Raw genomic sequence first — 20,493 nt, forward strand, 5'->3', positions numbered from 1 at the left:
AGAGTCCCTCAATTAAACCCGAGTAATAAATAAACAGTAGAGTTCCATTTATAATACTAATGTATGTGCTATGTATACAACAGATATAAATATAAAACACCTGAGAGGTATTTTTAGAGAATCTTTTGTATGTCTGTGTGGTATTTGTGTTAGAGATAACCTAGTCTCCTATGTGAACAACATTGATGGCCTGCTGGTAGGAGAGTATACTGTAATCCTATTCTTCTATGTAGGGATGCACAATATATTGGTGACCATATCGGTATCAGCTGATGATAGTGCTTTTTTCATACATCGGTATCGGTCTGATGAGCAAAACTGGGCAGATGTATATCAGCAAATATATATATATCAGCTGGTGATAGTGATTTTTGTATTGATTGCATCGGTCCGAGGAGCAAAACTGAGCCGATGTGGACAACTGATGATTATTTCTCTGTCTAGCTGCCGTTGTGTGTGTTTAAATTTTTTTGGCCACGTAGTTTGTTTGGGTAACATCACTTACATGAGACAATGATTGTGGGCTAACATTGTTTCAGAATGGACAAAATTGTATGATCATAGAAAGGTGTTTTATTTATACAGATCATAACGACATTGGTAATATCTGTTATCGGCCATAACAGAAATAGTTATTGGTTAATATCGGTTATCTGTATCGGCCAACATTTTCATATCAGTGCATCACTACTTCTATGTATTTCAGTAGTTTAGATTGTCATGTGACTATGATCATCCATTACACGAGAAACCAAATATCTTACCCACAACTCTTTTAAGATGTCACCGGGATATAGGACTACAATCTGGGGCTACTCCATAAACTTCACCTCATTTGGTTGTAAGAGCACACAAAAACATTTTATAGGCCAATATTCATGATTCACTTCATTGTCTATGGAGTAAAGTCTATGGCATAGACAATGAAGTGGATAGTGAATATGTTTTGTGAGCCCTTACATCCAAATGAGGTCATGTCACAAGATACACTATACGACCAAGGTACCCATGTACATGTCAAAATACTTCCCAAAGGTCAGTGAATACCACGACCACAACACCAGAGGAAGTTCAACAAATCATGTTAAACCCAGATTCGGCTCAAACAAGGGACTAAACACGTTTCGCAATTATGCCACATCAATGTGGAACGCCCTACCCAAAGCTGTAAAGGAATGTGAATCCCTACCCACATTCAAAACCGCTCTTAAAGAGCACCTACGGGAGGCTGCAATTCGAAACTGGCCACCGTAAATGTCCAAACCCCCCACCCCCTCCTAATAGATAGTCTCCTCCCCACCGCATGTATATATTCTCTCCCCGCCGTATGGATATTTCTCTCCCACCCACCCCCTCCAAATGTACAGTCTCCTCCCCCACACACCCACCCCCTCCAAATGTACAGTCTCCTCCCCCACCCACCCACCCCCTCCAAATGTACAGTCTCCTCCCCACCGTATGTATATTTCTCTCCCACCCACCCACCCCCTCCTAATGTACAGTCCCCTCCCCATCATATGTATATACTCTGTCAGGATCTATGAGTAACAGTACTGTATATTTGAATACCGTTTATGTCACAAATGTATCAGTACTAAATACCTGTATGTCCCTATGCCATAAATGTCATGTATGTTGTGTATGTCATTGTAGTGGATGTCCCTTACGGGCATCCATAGCTGTTGCTGTAAGGCGTGGCGCAGGCGCAGTTGTGTTAGATGAATAAAGACGTTACTTGAAATGGCCACGCTGTCTGAAGGCGCTCCCATAGTCCAGCAGACTGTACACAGAGCAGACTCCGCGGAGGTCCGCGCGGACTCTTGAGCTTTGATCTCAGCGGACAGCAGACCCACAGGTGGGAAGCTCCTATTTTCTGACGCGCGGACATCCGCGCCGCTGACTTGGTGTCACACAAAACGCTGCTCAGCGTTTTGGTTGACATCGAACTGCATTTAATGTGACGCCGATCTGCATTTTACTCTGAACACTCGCTCTGTGCCAAGAGAGATGTTTGAATGGCTTTTCTAAATGAAGTGTGTAAAATTGCCAGTTTTATTTCGAAATATTGGAAACGGAGATAACATAGAATGTTATCTCCGTTTCCAATATTTTGAAATAAAACTGGTGCTTTTATTTCATGCAATGCGTGTCTTTTCAGCACCACGCGCTGTCCACCTCAAGCCTATACATTGCATCTCGCTGCCTATATACCTGTTATTCAAGTGCGTAAAACTGCCCGTTTTATTATCGAAATATTGGAAACGGAGATAACATACTCTTTATTTTGACATCGGATGACGACGACATGACAGAAGTTGAACAGCGTGGGGACAATTGTGTAAACTGCCGCGTGACATGTAGGAAATTGGTCCGCGGAGGTCCGCTCGACTATGAAGGCTCAAAGAGTCCGCGCGGACCTCCGCGGGGTCTGCTCTGTGTACAGTCTGCTCGACTATGGGAGCACCTTGAGTCCTTGATATGAAACACCACCTAAGCTTTACCACATGGTGTCAGAAGTGTTCAACTAGAGATGTTCCGATACCATTTTTCCCTTTCCGATCCGATTCCGATACCTAAGCTTTGGGTATCGGCCGATACCGATATTTATCCGATACCAGTGCATAAAAAAAAATTAAAAAAAAATTATATAAATTATACCTTTTTTTTTTTTTTTTTTTCAGATACTGTTATACTGTTTTTTAGTAATAACTAGAACGTATGGTATTTATTCAACAACAGGTGATTGTATAGATTTGTATTAGTATCATTAATCAATGAGTATGGGCTGCAGCACTGCAGATATACCCTACTCCAATGATCCACACGGACATTAAACGGTGTTGCACTCGCTACTCAGTGGCTCTGCAGATATACCCTATTCAGTCTGTAAACTAGTGGCAGATAGAACGTTCATGTTGTGGTTTTTGATGCAAAATAAATATTCAACATTCTCTTTTGAAACTCCGCCTCAGACTCTTATCCTTTGGCACTTGCTGTACTTTGCTTGCAGGTCTGCAGCCATTATTGCTGGATTATGTGAATAGCACCAACTTTAGACACGGTAACGTTATCAAGCTAAGCTAACTGACCTAGCTCGCCTTCCCGCATCGACATTAAGATAACGTTAGTAATAGTCAGCTAACGCTAGTCCGTAGCTACTTAACTTAAATACAATTCACCGTGGGTGCATTATTGTAGATAGACGGTCACGGACAGTGTTAGGTCCTGGAGAAAGGACAGGCGATCATCTGATTTGATGTAACGTTAAAAGCGGATGTTGTTCCAACTAGCTATCTTTCCAGCTAATGCTATCATAACACCAGCCAAACACATCCCGATTCCCGTCCGAGCTCCCCGTCACACCGCACTGTCGGGGACAATGGAATTTAAGAAAGTGTATCTGCTGTTAAAATGACACAGCATCACACTTTAAAACATGTTCATTTTATAATCCTCACTCTCCGCAGGACTCGGCAGGAGATAAATTACATCATGGGATCGGAGGCTAGAATTTACGTGTACTCGCCGATACCGATACTAGCATTTTAGGCAGTATCGGCGGCATTTCCGATACTAGTATCGGTATCGGAACAACTCTATGTTCAACCCATGTCAGAAGGGTTAACCCGTTACCTAGGAGACGAAGAGAAGAGACTGGTCAAGCGGCGAGAGAGATATTACAGGCTATTACAAGAGATAGCACAACATCTAACGTTAGCTAACTATGTCGGACGGCGAAGGGGCACCAGCACCGGCAGCAGGTCGCGCGCAGACGGACAGTTTCCATGTCAGCGCACCGGAGAAGTTTGACTGCACAGACGGCAAGAACTGGCCGAGATGGATCCGGAGGTTTGACAGATATCGTGTCGCATCGGGACTGGAGAGGAAGGGAGAGGCTTTCCAAGTCAATACGCTGATATACTTCATGGGAGATGAAGCGGAGGACATTCTAAATGCTACTCAGCTGAGTGCACAGGAAAGGCTTGTATATGCAACTGTGGTTACGTGTTTGGAAGAACATTTCGTAGGGCGACATAACGTCATATTCGAGCGTGCGCAGTTTAATGTACGTAAACAAGAGCCAGGGGAAGCCGCGGATAGCTTCATAACGGCAGTGCATAAACTCGCAGAACACTGTAACTTTGGGGTGTTGAGGGAGGAGTTAATCCGGGATCGCATTATTGTCGGGATAAAATACCTGGCCCTTTCAGAGAAACTGCAGCTAGACGCTGACATGACATTGAACAAGGCTATCAGTCAAGTGAAACAGCAGGAAACGGTGAAGCAGCAACAGACTGTGATGCGGGGCGGGGCTACACACACAGAGGAAAGGAGAGAGGTGGATGCGATCTCTCGTCCATTCAAAAAGAAAGAGGCATATGGTCACAAACAAACAGGGTATACCAGAACAAGACAGACAGAGACAGTCAAAAACACAGAGAAATGTCAGAAATGTGGTCGATTTTCCCCCCATAGCTGGAGAGAATGTCCAGCTAGCAATGCAGAATGTAGAAAGTGCCACAAGACAGGGCATTTCGCTGCAGTGTGCCGTTTCGCACAGCCAGTGTATGAGATGCTAGAGGAGGGAGAGTTACAACAGGACACCCTTTTTCTAGGAGAAGTGAAGGATCATGTCTCTGGCTGGCACACAGACATAGAACTCAATGGAGAAGTGATCTCTTTTAAAATAGACACAGGAGCAGCAGTCACTGCTATCGCCACCAGACTATATAAATATAGCAGAGACGGCCCCTTGATGGCAACAGATAAGAAGCTATATGGGCCCAATAACATGGTGCTGCAGGTAGCAGGGCAAGTCATATGCCAGCTCAAGAGCAAAAGTGGAACGGTTGCCCAGTCGGTATTTGTAGTAGATTCTTTAGTCAGACCCTTATTAGGTCTGCCAGCAGTTGAAGCCTTGCGACTGGTAGAGCGGGTTGATGAACTGGAGGACCCAGGGGACTTTTTCAGGCGTAAATTCCCCACAGTGTTCGCAGGCCTGGGGAGGCTAGAGGGGGATTACTGCATTCGCCTGAAGGAGGATGCAGTACCATACGCACTCACTACTCCACGCAGAGTGCCTATACCAATAGCAGACAAAGTTAAGGAGGAGTTGGAGAGAATGGAAAAAATGGGAGTAATTTCAAGGATAGAAAGGCCAACGCCGTGGTGTGCGGGTATGGTACCCGTGATGAAGCCCAACAAGACAGACATCAGGATCTGCGTGGATCTGACTAGACTCAATGAGGCGGTATGTAGAGAACGACACATACTACCATCGGTAGAGCAGTCATTGGCTCAATTGAATGGGGCAAAGATCTTCACTAAGCTAGACGCACGCTCAGGGTTCTGGCAGATTCCCCTATCAGAAGAATGCAGAGAGCTCACCACATTTGTTACTCCATGTGGCCGCTTCTGTTTCAATGTCCTGCCGTTCGGGATCAGCTCTGGTCCAGAACATTTTCAGAGGCGCATGTCGCAGCTCTTGGACGGGCTGACGGGCATAATATGCCACGCAGATGATGTGCTGGTATGTGGCGTAGATAGGACCCAGCATGATGAGAGGCTCACTGCGGTCCTGTCCAGGCTTCAGGAAGCCGGCCTGACCCTAAATGAAAAGTGCATGTTCGCACAGACAGAGTTGGTGTTCGTGGGCCACAAAGTCAGTGCAGGGGGCATAGCGCCAGACCCAGAGAAAGTGAGGGCAATAGTAGACATGCCCGCTCCACAAAATGTTGCAGACGTGAGACGGTTCCTGGGCATGGCCACATACATGGGAAAGTTTGTACCTCTTTTCACAGACACTACCAAACCACTACGGGATTTACTGGTGAAAGAGAATGCCTGGGTGTGGGGAGAGGTGCAGCAGACAGCCTTTGAAAAGGTGAAGTCTGATCTGGCCTCAGATAGGGTGCTAGGACAGTACAGGCCAAATGCTAAGACAAGAGTGTCTGCAGATGCATCATCTTTTGGAGTGGGAGCAGTCCTCACCCAAATGCAGGACAACAAGGAGTGGCGCCCGATAGCCTATATCTCACGCAGTCTCTCTGACACAGAGCAGAGATATGCCCAGGTGGAGAAGGAGGCGCTGGCAGTAACATGGGCATGCGAAAGGCTCAGCTCGTATATAATAGGCCTTCAATTTACCATAGAGACCGACCACAAGCCACTGTTGGCTCTGTTAGGTACGAAGGCACTAGATGACTTACCCCCAAGAATCCAGCGCTTTAGGCTTAGGCTACTGAGATATACATACCACATAGTATATGTCCCAGGGAAAGCGTTGATAACGGCAGATGCATTATCAAGGGCCCCAATCGTGCGCACACTGACAGAGGAGGAAAGAGAGCTGGAAGGAGAAGCACAGGTGTTTGTTGAGGCAGTACAGCAGGGCCTACCAGCGTCTAAGGCAAAGCTGCAACAGATTGCTGAGGAACAGCAAAAGGACTCTGTCTGCAGACAGCTTATACAGCAGTGCAAAAAGGGGTGGCCAAGACAGGAGGAACTGCCACAGCAGCTAAATCCCTACTGGATCTACCAGAGTGAGCTATACTGTGCAGGAGGCCTTTTAATGAAAGGACGGAGGATAGTAGTACCAGAGACTTTGCAAACAGAAATGCTGGCACGTTTACATGAGGGACACATGGGGATATCTAAGTGCAGAGCGAGAGCAGAGCAGTCAGTGTGGTGGATGGGCTTAAGTAGTCAGATCGCTAAGGTAGTAACACAGTGTGAAACATGTGTGAAGAGTCAGACACGCCATCCAGAGCCAATGATACCATCGGCATTGCCTCAGCGGCCGTGGCAAAAGGTAGGGGTGGATATGTTTTACCTAAAGGGCACCACCTACCTGTTAGCAGTAGACTACTATTCAAGGTACATTGAAATAGAGAAAACCCCCATTACCACAACTAAAGGAGTGATCGAGGCGTTAAAGGCCATGTACTCCAGACACGGGGTCCCAGAGGTCCTACGGAGTGATAATGGTCCACAGTTTGCGTCAGCGGAGTTTGCCGCCTTTGCCACAGATTATGACTTTGCTCATGTGACAAGTAGCCCGTACTTTGCCCAGAGCAATGGAGAGGCAGAGAGAGCTGTCAAGACGGCTAAGTCACTGTTGAGTAAGAATGAAGACCCACACAGGGCACTGTTAGCGTACACAGTCACACCATTGCAGCATGGACCATCACCTGCTGAGCTCCTGATGGGCAGGAAGCTTTGCTCCCCACTGCCACAGGCGCCGGCCCACCTGAAACCACAATGGCCCAAAACGAAGGCCTTTCAGGAAAAGGACTACCAACTGAAACTGAGACAGACGCAGAACTTTAATGAGAGACACCGGGCCACACAGAGGCCGGAACTGAGACCGGGTCAATCGGTGTGGATCTCCACCTCAAAACGGCCAGCTACGGTGCTCAGGAAGGCTGACACGCCACGCTCCTATGTGGTCCGGGCAGGAGAAGAGGTGGTGAGGAGGAACAGGGCTCATCTGCAAGCTCTCCCTGAGCCACAAGAGACACCGACTCCACAGGAGGAGCAAACAACAGAGGAGGAAATAGTGCCAAGCGCCCTGACTAGAGAGAGAGAGAGTACAGAGACTAAAGTGAGAGACGTTCCGAGACAGCAGATAAAGCTGCCAGAATGGCTCAAGGACTACGTTCAGTAAAAAAAGAAAAAAAAAAAAAAAATGAGTGCTTCACCTTACAGCTAGAAGGCACTTACCTGTATTATCTGTGCAGGGATGTTATGTAATGTTACATCATTATGGTTCTCTTTAGAGTATTTCAACATATACTTGAGGATGTTAGGTCTTTTCCTGGGAGAAGGAGAGATGTAATGGATGTCTGTAGTAGATGTCTGAATATACTGGAGGATGTTTATACTTGAGGAGGTTAGGTTTATTCCTGGGAGTGAATGAATGAATGAATGAAAACTTTATTTAACAGATTGCAGAATGGGTACAATACAGTACGGCTCAATACATACAATTGTTAAGGGGATGCAGACCTGAGAAAGACGTTTGTCTTGTTTCCATCAGGGTCCCCCATTTTCAATTCATATAGACATATATGACATACATGACATACAGATAGTCAGTACTGCTACATCTATACATTCATGACATACCAGATTTGCAAATACAGTACTGTTTGTGATACAGAAGGAGTCAAGAAAAGGGAGTATATACATTTGACGTAGAAACTGTACATTGGAGGAGGTTGGGTGGGGGGGGTTGGGTACATTGGGATATTGACAACCATACTGGGTAATTTACATTGGAGGTGGTTGGGGGGGGGGGGGGGCGGGGGGCACACTGTATAAACAAGTAACACTGTACATTGAGGGGGGGGGGAGGAGACACTGTACAAACAAACACAATTGTACATTGAACTATTGACAAAACCATACTAGGTAAATGACTGTACATTGGAGGGGGTTGGGTTAGGATATTTACAGGGGCCAGTGTTGAATTGCAGTCTCCCGTAGGTGTCCCTTGAGAGAGGTTTTGAAAGTGGGTAGTGATCCACATTCCTTTACAGCTTTGGGTAGGGCGTTCCACATTGATGTGGCATAATTGCGAAACGTGTTTAGTCCCTTATTTGAGCCGAATCTGGGTTTAACATGATTTGTGGAGCTCCCTCTGGTGTTGTGATCGTGGTATTCACTGACCTTTGGGAAGTATTTTGACATGTACATGGGTACCTTGGTCGTGTAGTGTATCTTGTAGACCAGGCCCATTGCAAGTTGTTGTACTCTGTCGTCTACTCTAAGCCATCCTAGGTTGTCGAAGTGGGCAGGGGTGAGGTGGGTTCTAGGAGTAAGGTCAAGCAGTAGTCTGACCAGTTTGTTTTGAGATGTTTGTAATTTTGTTTTTAGCGCCTTTGAGGTGCTTTGGTACCATGAGGTGCAAGCATAGTCGTAGTACCCCTGAATGAGTGCTCCTGCCAGAGTCTTCAGGGTGTTCTTGTTTACCAGAGAGGAGATCCGGTACAAGAATCGAGTTCGTTGGTTGACTTTTTTTATTACATTGGATGCCATTTTGTCACAGGAGAGATTAGCCTCTAGGATGGAACCCAGGTAGGTAATTTCATCTTTCCTTGTGACAATATTGTCACCCACTGTAACTGAGAAGCCGTCGGTCTTGCTGAGTTTGTTATTTGAACCGAAGAGAATGGACTCTGTTTTGCCCATGTGTAATGATAGTTTGTTATCAGCGAGCCATATGCAGATTCTGCCTAGTTCCGAGCTGAGGGTTTTTTCAACCTGTAACTTGTTCTTGTCAGAGACCAGCAGGGCTGAGTCGTCCGCAAACAGGAACAAGTTGCAGTCACAAGCTGACGACATGTAATTTGCATAAATTAGGAACAGTAGCGGTCCTAGTATGCTTCCTTGTGGAACACCACAGCTCACTGTGAGGGGGGGGGATAGGGTACCGTTTACCTCCACCATCTGTTCCCTCCCCTCAAGGTAGGATTGCATCCAGCTCACTGATAGACTATCAAAACCAATTGCTTTTAGCTTGTCAATCAGAATGGAGTGATTGACCGTGTCAAAGGCCTTTTGTAGGTCCAGCATGACCATGCCGCAGTATTTGCCTGCGTCCACCTCTTGTTTGATGTGGTCATTCAAATAGAGAAGGCATGTGTCAGTGGAGTGGGATGTTCTGAAGCCAGATTGGAATTCGTAGATTAGATTTTTTTCCGCTAGGTACTTTTCGACCTGTTCGTAGACTATTTTTTCCATGACTTTCGAGATGGAGGTGAGAATAGAAACAGGGCGGTAGTTGCCTGGGTCTAATTTGCTGCCCTTTTTGTGCAGAGGGGTCACCCTCGCAATTTTGAAGTCCTTGGGGACGTGTCCCTGTTTTATGGAGAGGTTTATTATGTGTGTGATGATTGGTGTGATGGCGGCTGCTGAGTCTCTGAGGAATTTGGAGGGGATGTTGTCATGGCCAGTGGCCTTGTTAGGTTGGAGGGCGCTCAGTTTATTGAGTACCTCATCTGTTGTTACCATTTCCAGCTTGAAGTCGTCCTTGCGGACCCCTAGGTTTTTGTAGTAAGCTACTATGTGTTCTACCCCATAAAGCCCTGAGTGGGAGGGTAGTTTGTTTACCAGTGTTGTGGCTATGTTTGTGAAGAAAATGTTTAAGTAATTGGCTACATCCAGCTTGTCTGTGATGAGCGTGTTGTCAGTTTTTATGTTTATGTTTGAGAATCTGGTTTTAAGTTTTTTACTGCATCCTAGTTGATTATTGAGTAATTTCCAAAGTTCACGTGGTTTGTTTTTGTTTTCCTCAGTTTTGTCATTGATGAAATTCTTTTTTGCAGTTTTGATCATGGAGTTTACGTCGTTTCTTAGTCTGTTTCTTTCTAGTTTGAGTTCAGTCACGTGGGCTTGGAGTTCACTGCTCGTGCTTTTAGTAAGCTTTGACTGACTTTTACGAAACTCAGAGCATTTTTTGTCTCTGGTTTTCATAGCGGCCAGTATTTCGGAGTGCATCCACGGCTCAGCGCGATTTTTTACCCTGGTGGTTCTTAGGGGGGCCATGTCGTTTAGTATTGCTGAGAATTTGGTTTTGAAACCAAGCCATGTTTCGTCAACCAGTGTACCATTGAGTTCATCTGACCAGTCCAGACTCTCCAGTTCAAGGTTGAAGGCCTCGCTAGAGTAGGTTTTGAGGTCTCTAGATGTGACTGTTTTGTGGCAGCCAGCCTTTTGTTTTAGTTTTTTTCGGGTACAGAATATCATATAATGATCACTTAACCCACATGCTATAACCCCTTTATTTGAGATCTTGGACTTGTCGGAGAAGGGGAGATGTAGTGGATGTCCCTTACGGTAAGGCGTGGCGCAGGCGCAGTTGTGTTAGATGAATAAAGACGTTACTTGAAATGGCCACGCTGTCTGAGTCCTTATATGAAACACCACCTAAGCTTTACCACAGTCATAAATGTCAATATGAATTGAAAATGAGGGACCCTGATGTAAACAAGACAAACGTCTTTCTCTGGTCTGCATCCCCTTAACAATTGTGTGTATTGAGCCATACTGTATTGTACCCATTCTGCAATCTGTTAAATAAAGTTTTCATTCATTCATTCATTCATGTCTAAATTATGGTTAAAACCATAGCAATACTATACAATAAACCTAATTTGGCTGTGAGAACTCAATTTAACATGTTATGTCTCCACAAAGTCAGTGCTCCTTTGGAGCAACCCCAGATGTAACCTCCAGGGCCCCGTTCCATGTACCGGGATAACCGAGTTAGCCGGATAACTTTATCAGGCTAACTGTGTTAGCCTGACTTTCCGATTTCATGTACCTGGATTTCCCAAATCACCATGACAACATATCCAAAAGTTTGAGCCTGCTCGAAAGCAGAGTTCAAGTTCAAGTTAGCCTGAACTATCGCCACGCCCCCGCAAAGAAGTGACAGCCCGTTTCCTGAAACTATTCCCACAGTCTACGATCTGCATTATACCATTCTGAATTACGTTTTTGTGCTCCATTCTTCCAGAGGGGGCTTTTGAAATGTAAAATAGACCCAAAATGCTGATATTAAATTCACTTTGTCCTAAATAATGCACGTTATATATACCGTGGCGACGGTGGCGCTCGCTCGTGCGATGTACACATGATGTGGTTATTTTAATTGTAACTGGGATTAAGATGTCTGATGAGATGCGCTGTTTGACGGATTTGAGAAATTGAATGAGCCGTTGACGTCACATTAATGAATGAGTATAAAGAGATAAACTTCATTCAAAACAACGGATATTCTAAACACGGGTCTCTCGTTCATTAATGTATAAACAATGAATTTATCCCATCTGGCCCAGTGGCCCAGCGGTAGTGCTCATCCCTGCCAGTTCAGCGACCGGGGTTCAAATCCCCGTGTTTCCAATATGATTTTTTTGAATATAATATTAATGATTATACGCCAAAGTAGCCTGGTTTTAAGTTAAAATATTATAAATCTACATGCATTGAGGATGTCATTCTTTATATAGCTCTCAACGTGCACCAAATTGAATTATTCCTATATTGCAAAAAGAAGGAAAAGACTAGGGCCTTGAACCCCGGTCGTCCGTGTGAAAGTCAAAAGAAGAACCCGTTACACCACAGAGAAGATAAGTAAAAGATTGACTATACATCAATCAATGGGTAAGAGAGCCGTATCGTAATTCTGTATAACAGTTAACTAATAATATTCGCTAGCAAGATCTCATTTGATTATTCAATCCAGCAGGCAAGTTTAAAGAAATATAATCTGATTGATTGAGGTAATGAGGGACTTAGAATTAGCCTATAGATAACGCATTTAACTTGTCGGCGAGGCGATTGAGCCTATTGCAATCTGTCAATAAAGTCTTAAATCAATTAATCAATCAATGCCGTTGAGAATCAGGGTCTCTGCCATCGATACGTGCTGGCTTTCCACCTAAAACGGGAGCGCGCATCTAGCCTGACTTGAGCCTGACTCTCAAGTCTGGCTTGAGTTAACGAGACTGAATCCTCCTTTGTGAAACAGGAAAATCCCGGCTTTGAACATCGGGTTAACTGAAGCTGGATAATGGACATGTTGATCGACTTAGTTGAACCACGTACATGGAACGGGGCCCTGGTGCATGGTACCATCACAAACTGTAGGGTTCCTTCTTGATTTATATATTTTAGGAGTGGTGCGTGTTAACTGAAAAGATTCACACACACACTGTGAATTATTCAAATGGTTGACATCCCCGATCCCCCTCACACGAATGCTCACCACGATAAAGACTTGGTTTCCCTTTTGAGTGTCGTTCCAGGTCGACCTAAGCTTACTCACCTGCATGTCATTTGTGGAAATGTTACAGTCGCTTTCACATAGAGTTTTGGAGGACTCGGTGCGGTTCTGGGGGTGAAGTTGCAACATTGTTGCATTCTTCATTTGGTTCGCCTGCGTTCACATAGAGAAATCTGTCAGCGCACCGAGACCTTCTGAACAATGTCACGCGGTCGAAAAGGGCGCTTGTCTATTGGACAGTGGAAATGTGTGTGTGGCTGCAAGCCTGTGTGTGCGTGTGTGTGTGTGTGTCTGTGTGGACTACGAGTCCTCCAGATCAGCGGAGCCGAGTTTTGACATGGCATTGATCCATTGTTCTATTGAAATTTGAAGCACATTACCACCATCCTCTCGCTAAACAACTTGTAGACCAATAATAATAATAATAATAATAATAATAATAATAATAATAATAATAATAATAATAATAATAATAATAATAATAATAATAATAGTATTGACGTGGCATTGATCCATTATTAATGCCGTGCGCCTCTGTAATAATAATAAGCCGCGTTTTTCTTCCTTCTTCCCAAGATGCACACTTAGATATATAGATAGATAGATAGATAGATAGATAGATAGATAGATAGATAGATAGATAGATAGATAGATAGATAGATAGATAGATAGATAGATAGATAGATAGATAGATAGATAGATAGATAGATAGATAGATAGATAGATAGATAGATAGATAGATAGATAGATAGATAGATAGATAGATAGATAGATAGATTAGATAGATAGATAGATAGATAGATAGATAGATAGATAGATAGATAGATAGATAGATAGATAGATAGATAGATAGATAGATAGATAGATAGATAGATAGATAGATAGATAGATAGATAGATAGATAGATAGATAGAGAGATTAGATGCAGTGTGCTTGTTTTGCAGTGAGTGCTGCAAGCAGTGGTAATAATAATCACTTCCTATATTTGGTCCGCTGAAGCCGAACCGAGACCTACGTTTTCAGGCGGACCAGAGTTCGCCTGTTTGGTCCGCGGACCGAGTTCGACGCGCATTCACACAGACCCGAAAAACCGGACTATCGAATTCTGGTCCGAAAGTCCGGACCAAACAGCCCCTATGTGAAAGCGACCCGACCTCCAAATAATTAAGCTATCCAACATTCAACCTACCAACAAAAAAAACATTGAGGACGCACATCTGAGATTGTAGTAATAATGTAGCGGCTTTTAGTAAACAGGGCGCCATTAAAGTGTACTAATACTAACTAAAACAGACTAATACCCAACCGTCCAAAGGAAACAGTCATTTACCACAACTCCTGGGTTCTGCACGTCACGTGTAACATCTGGTGACAGCATGAAAACATCATCCTGAGTGAGTTCTTCCTTCACCGTGTCTCGGTTCCATGTGATCTGGCTACTTGATTGCTAAAGGCAAATCCACCCTAAATCAGAATGTACATTGTGCTATTCCAATTATCTTGGACAGTTTAGTTATAATAGACAACTGTCTCCCTAATATGTAAATAAGAGCAGAACATATCATCTGTGATGTCATCAAGTGACTTTTTGGAGTTTGTCTTTTCATGAATGAATGAATGAATGAAAACTTTATTTAACAGATTGCAGAATGGGTACAATACAGTACGGCTCAATACATACAATTGTTAAGGGGATGCAGACCTGAGAAAGACGTTTGTCTTGTTTCCATCAGGGTCCCCCATTTTCAATTCATATAGATTCTATATTCATCAAAATGTTAAATAACATTCTTACCGCTCTGAATCAGAAAAGGTGCCCATGCCCCAGTAAAATCATCATGGGTAGGTTACCGTAGGTAGGTAGCCCCCACTGACACTGTCATGTCCTAGCCTAGTAGTTGTTCCGCCATTCATTGTCTATGGCGCAGCTCCAGGATTTGTCTTTTTGGTGTTCATCATCTTAAGGAGAGACACACACATCGAAACTGAGTACAGTAGTATAGAACATTATATCATTTATATTTTGGGGTGGATTATTCCTTTAATTCTAGAAGTGCGTGCATTGATAGACCTACTGCCAGTAGGGGGCAAACATCCACAGGTTAGGGTCTGCTTTTTGTTTGCAGCAGTTAAAATGACTTCATGTCCAATCATTGATTGATTGATTGAAAAGTTTATTAACAGATTGCAGAATGGGTACAGTACAGTACAGCTCAATACATACAATTGTTAAGAGGATGCAGACCTGAGAAAGACTTTCGTCTTGTTTCCATCAGGGTCCTCCATTTTCAATTCATCATATGACACACACGACATACAGATAGACAGTACTGCTACATCTATACATTTATGACATACCAGATTTTCAAATACAGTACGGTTTGTGATACTAAAAAAATCCAGAAAAAGAGTGTATATACATTTGACATAGAAACTGTGCATTGGGGGAGGTTGGGTAGGTGGGGTGGGGCTGTACATTGGAGGGGGGGGACACACTGTACATTGGAATACTGACCTACATTTGACATAGAAACTGTACATTGGAGGAGGTTGGGTAGGTGGGGTGGGGTTGGGTGGGGCTGTACATTGGAGGTGGGGGGGGGGGGGTTGGGTACTGTTACATTGGAATACTGACAAAGCCATGCTTGGTATTATTTTTTTTTGATCCACTGATTCTACTGCGCAGGCGCACCAACCGACTTGTAGGAGTCGCTTGTTCACAATGCCCGATCCCCACCCTTCAGTTTACCTCCCCGTAATACGGCCAATGTGTATTACTGCGGACGACCAGCTAAACTGAAAACAATGTGGAGAGCTGGATTCGAACACGCGAATCCTAGCGTCTCCACACTGGTGGCGAGTGCCTTGCCCACTACACCACCTAGCCGCCCGAAGCCATGCTTGGTCTTTATTGTACAACTGGGTTAGGACATTTGTAGGGGCCAGTTTAGAATTGCAGTCTCCCGTAGGTGTTCTTTGAGAGTGTTTTTGAAGGTGGGTAGTGATTCACATTCCTTTACAGCAGGGGTCAGCAACCTTTTTGACATGGAGTGCCTGTTTGAAATATAGTTGTAACTAGTGTGCCTCAACAATATTCCATGCATCGTAAAAATTTGTTCTCATAATCAGGTCTTTTTAATGATCATTTTTACATTATTACATCATTATTGTTATTGTTATTATTAACAATATTATTATGATGGTTGTATCAACCCTAAATCTGAGTTGGGGGGGGGGGGATGCAATGCAGACAAACAGCTGCATACAGTGCGACCATTTCACTCACATTTGCCCATTCATTTTTGGACACATCACACACCATTGGTGTGTGCACTGTACGTGTGCTGTCATAGCTCCACCTACAGGCCTAATGGAGAACACCAGGATGTGAATGGAGGGTGAATGTGAGGTATATCGTGCAAATAAGTTTTGATTGATCGCAAGACTACACTGTAAAAAGAAATATAATAATAAGTTACCAGAACTTAAAAATATTGAGTTCAGTTACTGTGCATTAAGGTTTTCAGTTTTCAATCCATAATAAGTTAACAGAAAAATAAGTACACAACCACATTATTTCAACCTAATAAAACTATGTTTATTGTCATTGTTTTAAGAACACAAGTTGACTTGGTAATACTCACATTTTGAGTAAAAAAAGTGGCTTTTAACATGTGCAATGTTCAATGAAATAGAAAAATAAATAATACAATTAGTTGATTAATCCCACTGGTCACAATGGTGACCGTAATAATGTTTTTGTTATAAGGCTCTGCAAATGTTACTGAATGATGTAGCAATGTATTTCCAGCTAAATTGAAATAATAAACAAATAAAGGGTCTCAATTAAATATGTGGTAGTAGAAAGAACCTGTGGGAGGATTTCAACAAGATAAATGTGACAACAGTGCAAAATATTTCACTATAATATAAAAAAAAAAAAAAAAAAAATGTTAATGCTGCCCCCTGTGCCTATGCAAATGCCCCCGCGTGCCTATGCAGGCACGCGTGCCTAGGGTTGCCTACCCCTGCTTTACAGCTTTGGGTAGGGCATTCCACATTGTTGTGGCATAATTGCGAAACGTGTTTAGTCCCTTGTTTGAGCCGAATCTGGGTTTTACATGATTTGTGGAGCTCCCTCTGGTGTTGTGATCGTGGTATTCACTGACCTTTGGGAAGTATTTTGACATGTACATGGGTACCTTGGTCGTGTAGTGTATCTTGTAGACCAGGCCCATTGCAAGTTGCTGTACTCTGTCGTCTACTCTAAGCCATCCTAGGTTGGCAAAGTGTGCAGGGGTGAGGTGGGTTCTAGGAGTCAGGTCAAGCAGTAGTCTGACTAGTTTGTTTTGAGATGTTTGTAATTTGGTTTTTAGTGCCTTTGATTATTATTTACATCATATTATTTACATCAACCTCCTCTTGCCAAACTCGCGTATCTGTGGTGTATGCAAGCTAGCAAGTGATTGTAGTTCATGTCATACATTGATTGATTGAATTGATTGAAAACTTTATTAACAGATTGCAGAATGGGTACAATACAGTACAGCTCAATACACACAATTGTTAAGGGGATGCAGACCAGAGAAAGACTTTCGTCTTGTTTACATCAGGGTCCCCCATTTTCAATTCATCAGGACATATATGACATACATGACATACAGATAGACAGTACTGCTACATCTATACATTTATGACATACCAGATTTGCAAATACAGTACTGTTTGTGATACAAAAAGAGTCCAGAAAAGAGAGTAGTACATACTAGGTAAGGCGAGAGAGAGAGAGCGGATTTATGTTGTACAGGATGACAGGCCTGGGTATTCTGACAGAAGTGGCTCTTAATACAACATTTGAAATTGCATTTAAATCTAAAGAAAATGAAAGACTGGTTTATATGTGTCATGTCTGTCTTCTTGACCCCGCCATTTTCATCTGCCATTGACCTCACATTATTGGATTATATCTCCCGGGTCTGCTGCTTGCTTTTGTGCCTTTAGGCCGACAGGAAATGGGCAATTTGCACACTGGGGTCACTTTTCATAACCAGCGCATATAAACCAGCCTCAAAGACATTAAAGGAAAAAAATAGAAATGTAGAAAATGTAGTTTTTAAGTATTCTAAATCATTCATTGATTTCTCACTGTTTTATATATATATATATATATATATATATATATATATATATATATATATATATATATATATATATATATATATATATATATATATATATATATATATATATATATATATATATATATATATATATATATATTTACTAGAGCTAAAATGGGGAGAGAGAAAAATCAATTAATGTGTGTGTGTGTGTGTGTGTGTGTGTGTGTGTGTGTGTGTGTGTGTGTGTGTGTGTGTGTGTGTGTGTGTGTGTGTGTGTGTGTGTGTGTGTGTGTGTGTGTGTGTGTGTGTGAGTGTGAGTGAGTGTGTGTGTGTGTAATGCATGCTATAATTGACCCCAAATGTCCACTTTACATTTTTTTATTTTTTTTAATTAATTACAGTATATTTGCTATTTTATAGTTGTGTGTTTCATGTGACATGGTATTTCATAATGGTGTCCCTCCCTGCCAATCCCCCCACAGGAAGCCAACGGGGTCAGGGCGAGTTGAATCCCATGTCAAGATTGTCCTCACGTTGACCTGTGCCTGACTGCCCTCCCAGCTAAAAAAGCCCCTGTGAAGGTAAGAGGAACTGGGGGTCCCCTCCCCTGGAACTGGGGTCCCCTCCCCTTGACAGCTTCACAGAGCCCCAGCCACCTGCCCTGCTGGGCTGTCCCCATATGAAAAGGGAAGCCCTTTGTAATCCAGCAGGGATTACACCGCCCAACAATACAGCACTGAAAGAGCGACAAAAGCCCTGTATCAAACGGCGCTGACGGGGGAGCACGGCTATGATCTCCCCCTACTACTAACTGTTGACTCCTCCGCCACCTCTCATCTCCCAGAGCCCCCCCCCCCCTTAGCATTCACTCCCTCTGTCCTCCTTCTCCCCTCTCATCTCTAGGATCTGGCCTTTTATCAGTGCATTCCTTTTCATTTGCATTGCAGCGTGGGGAGGGACAGAGGGTCCCTCTGATCTGATAGAGTTAGCACAGAGAGCCAGGAGATACCCGAGGGCATGGTGTGTGTGTGTTTGTGTGTGTGTGTGTGTGTGTGTGTGTGTGTGTGTGTGTGTGTGTGTGTGTGTGTGTGTGTGTGTGTGTGTGTGTGTGTGTGTGTGTGTGTGTGTGTGTGTGTGTGTGTACGTGTGTGCGTGTGTACGTGTGTGCGTGTACGTGTGTGTGTACGTGTGTGTGTGTGTGTGTGTGTGTGTGTGTGTGTGTGTGTGTGTGTGTGTGTGTGTGTGTGTGCACGGTGACATGCACACACTTTACACTACAATGCATTCTCAAGAAGGCCCTTTTTGCAGTTCAGAGGGGTGGATTCAGAAGTATCCTGTATTTCAGGCTCTCTAAAGCCTAAAGCCGCCTGCTTATAGCTATCACTGCTATAGGAATGAATGTATTTTAATCTCAGATCTAGCAAAGAGGGTGAAGAGCTATAGTCGAGGCACAAGCCTGTGTTTTATTTGCTCAATCTGTCCTCCCTAATTTAAACACTTAACCTGGCCTTGATGGAAAGGTGTTTGAACGGATACGGTCTGCTGTAAATGTTTGTGCTGCTCGAGCAGATAAAAAACAGGTAGTTTACTTTTGGGATTTCCTAGAGGGATCATTGTATTCCACACCCTCCCCGTTGCTCAAACATATGTCAGAGAGGGAAGGTGGGGGGTGGTCTTGGCAAGGTAAAAAAAAAGTGATGATGAATTGAGGAGACAAAAGACAGAAGAGCAAATGTGAAGTGTTAAAACCCTCTGTCAGTTTAGACACTGGACTAGGGGGTACCTGGCCTTGGCTCGCACTCACACACAAATGTGCTTTCTCAATGCACAGAATTGAAAAGCTTTTTTTCTAATAGCTTTACGCTAGAATATATGAGCTGTCTCAAAATATTAATTCAGTATTATTCGAGTTGTCTGTTTTAAAGATAGCAGTTACGACCAGCGGTGTCGTTGATTCGACTGAGCGATCCCATACCTCTATTATAGATGATGTATGGGCTTATGAGAAGGACCTATTCTTCATTACCAAGACATTGTCCCCAGGGGGGCTTTTCTTTTTTTTAAGAAGAATCTACAAATTATCCCCCGTGGAACAACCCTTGTCAGGAGTTGAGGAGTGAAGGAAAAGAGAGGGGAGGGGAGGGAAGAGAAAGAGAGAGAGAGAGCATAGCAATGCAATGCACTAGAGTATTGACAGTAGAGGGATGGAGACAGCGCCAGAAGAATGTGTCTCTGCCTTCGCCTGTGATCCTGAATATCGCCGCTCTCTCTCTCTCTCTCTCTCTCTCTCTCTCTCTCTCTCTCTCTCTCGCTCTCTCTCTCTTTCTCTCTCCTCTCTCTCCTCTCTCTCTCTGTCCAGTTAATTGGAATACAAAGCAGAGCTAGGTCGATGAGGGAGCCGGGATGTGGTGGGGGTGGGGGGGGAGCTGCTGCTGTCTGTCTTACAGCCAACACTCAACCTTCACTGCTCGCTGGGAATTGACTGGGGAAGCAGCAAGCGAGACCGACACACTGTCAGTGGTAGAATGAACTGTCACCTCGCATTTCTCAACCCTCTGGCAGCATCGAATTGGCTGCTTT

This window comes from Notolepis coatsorum (genome assembly GCF_963971535.1).
Source record: "Notolepis coatsorum genome assembly, chromosome: 10".
NCBI lineage: Eukaryota > Metazoa > Chordata > Actinopteri > Aulopiformes > Paralepididae > Notolepis > Notolepis coatsorum.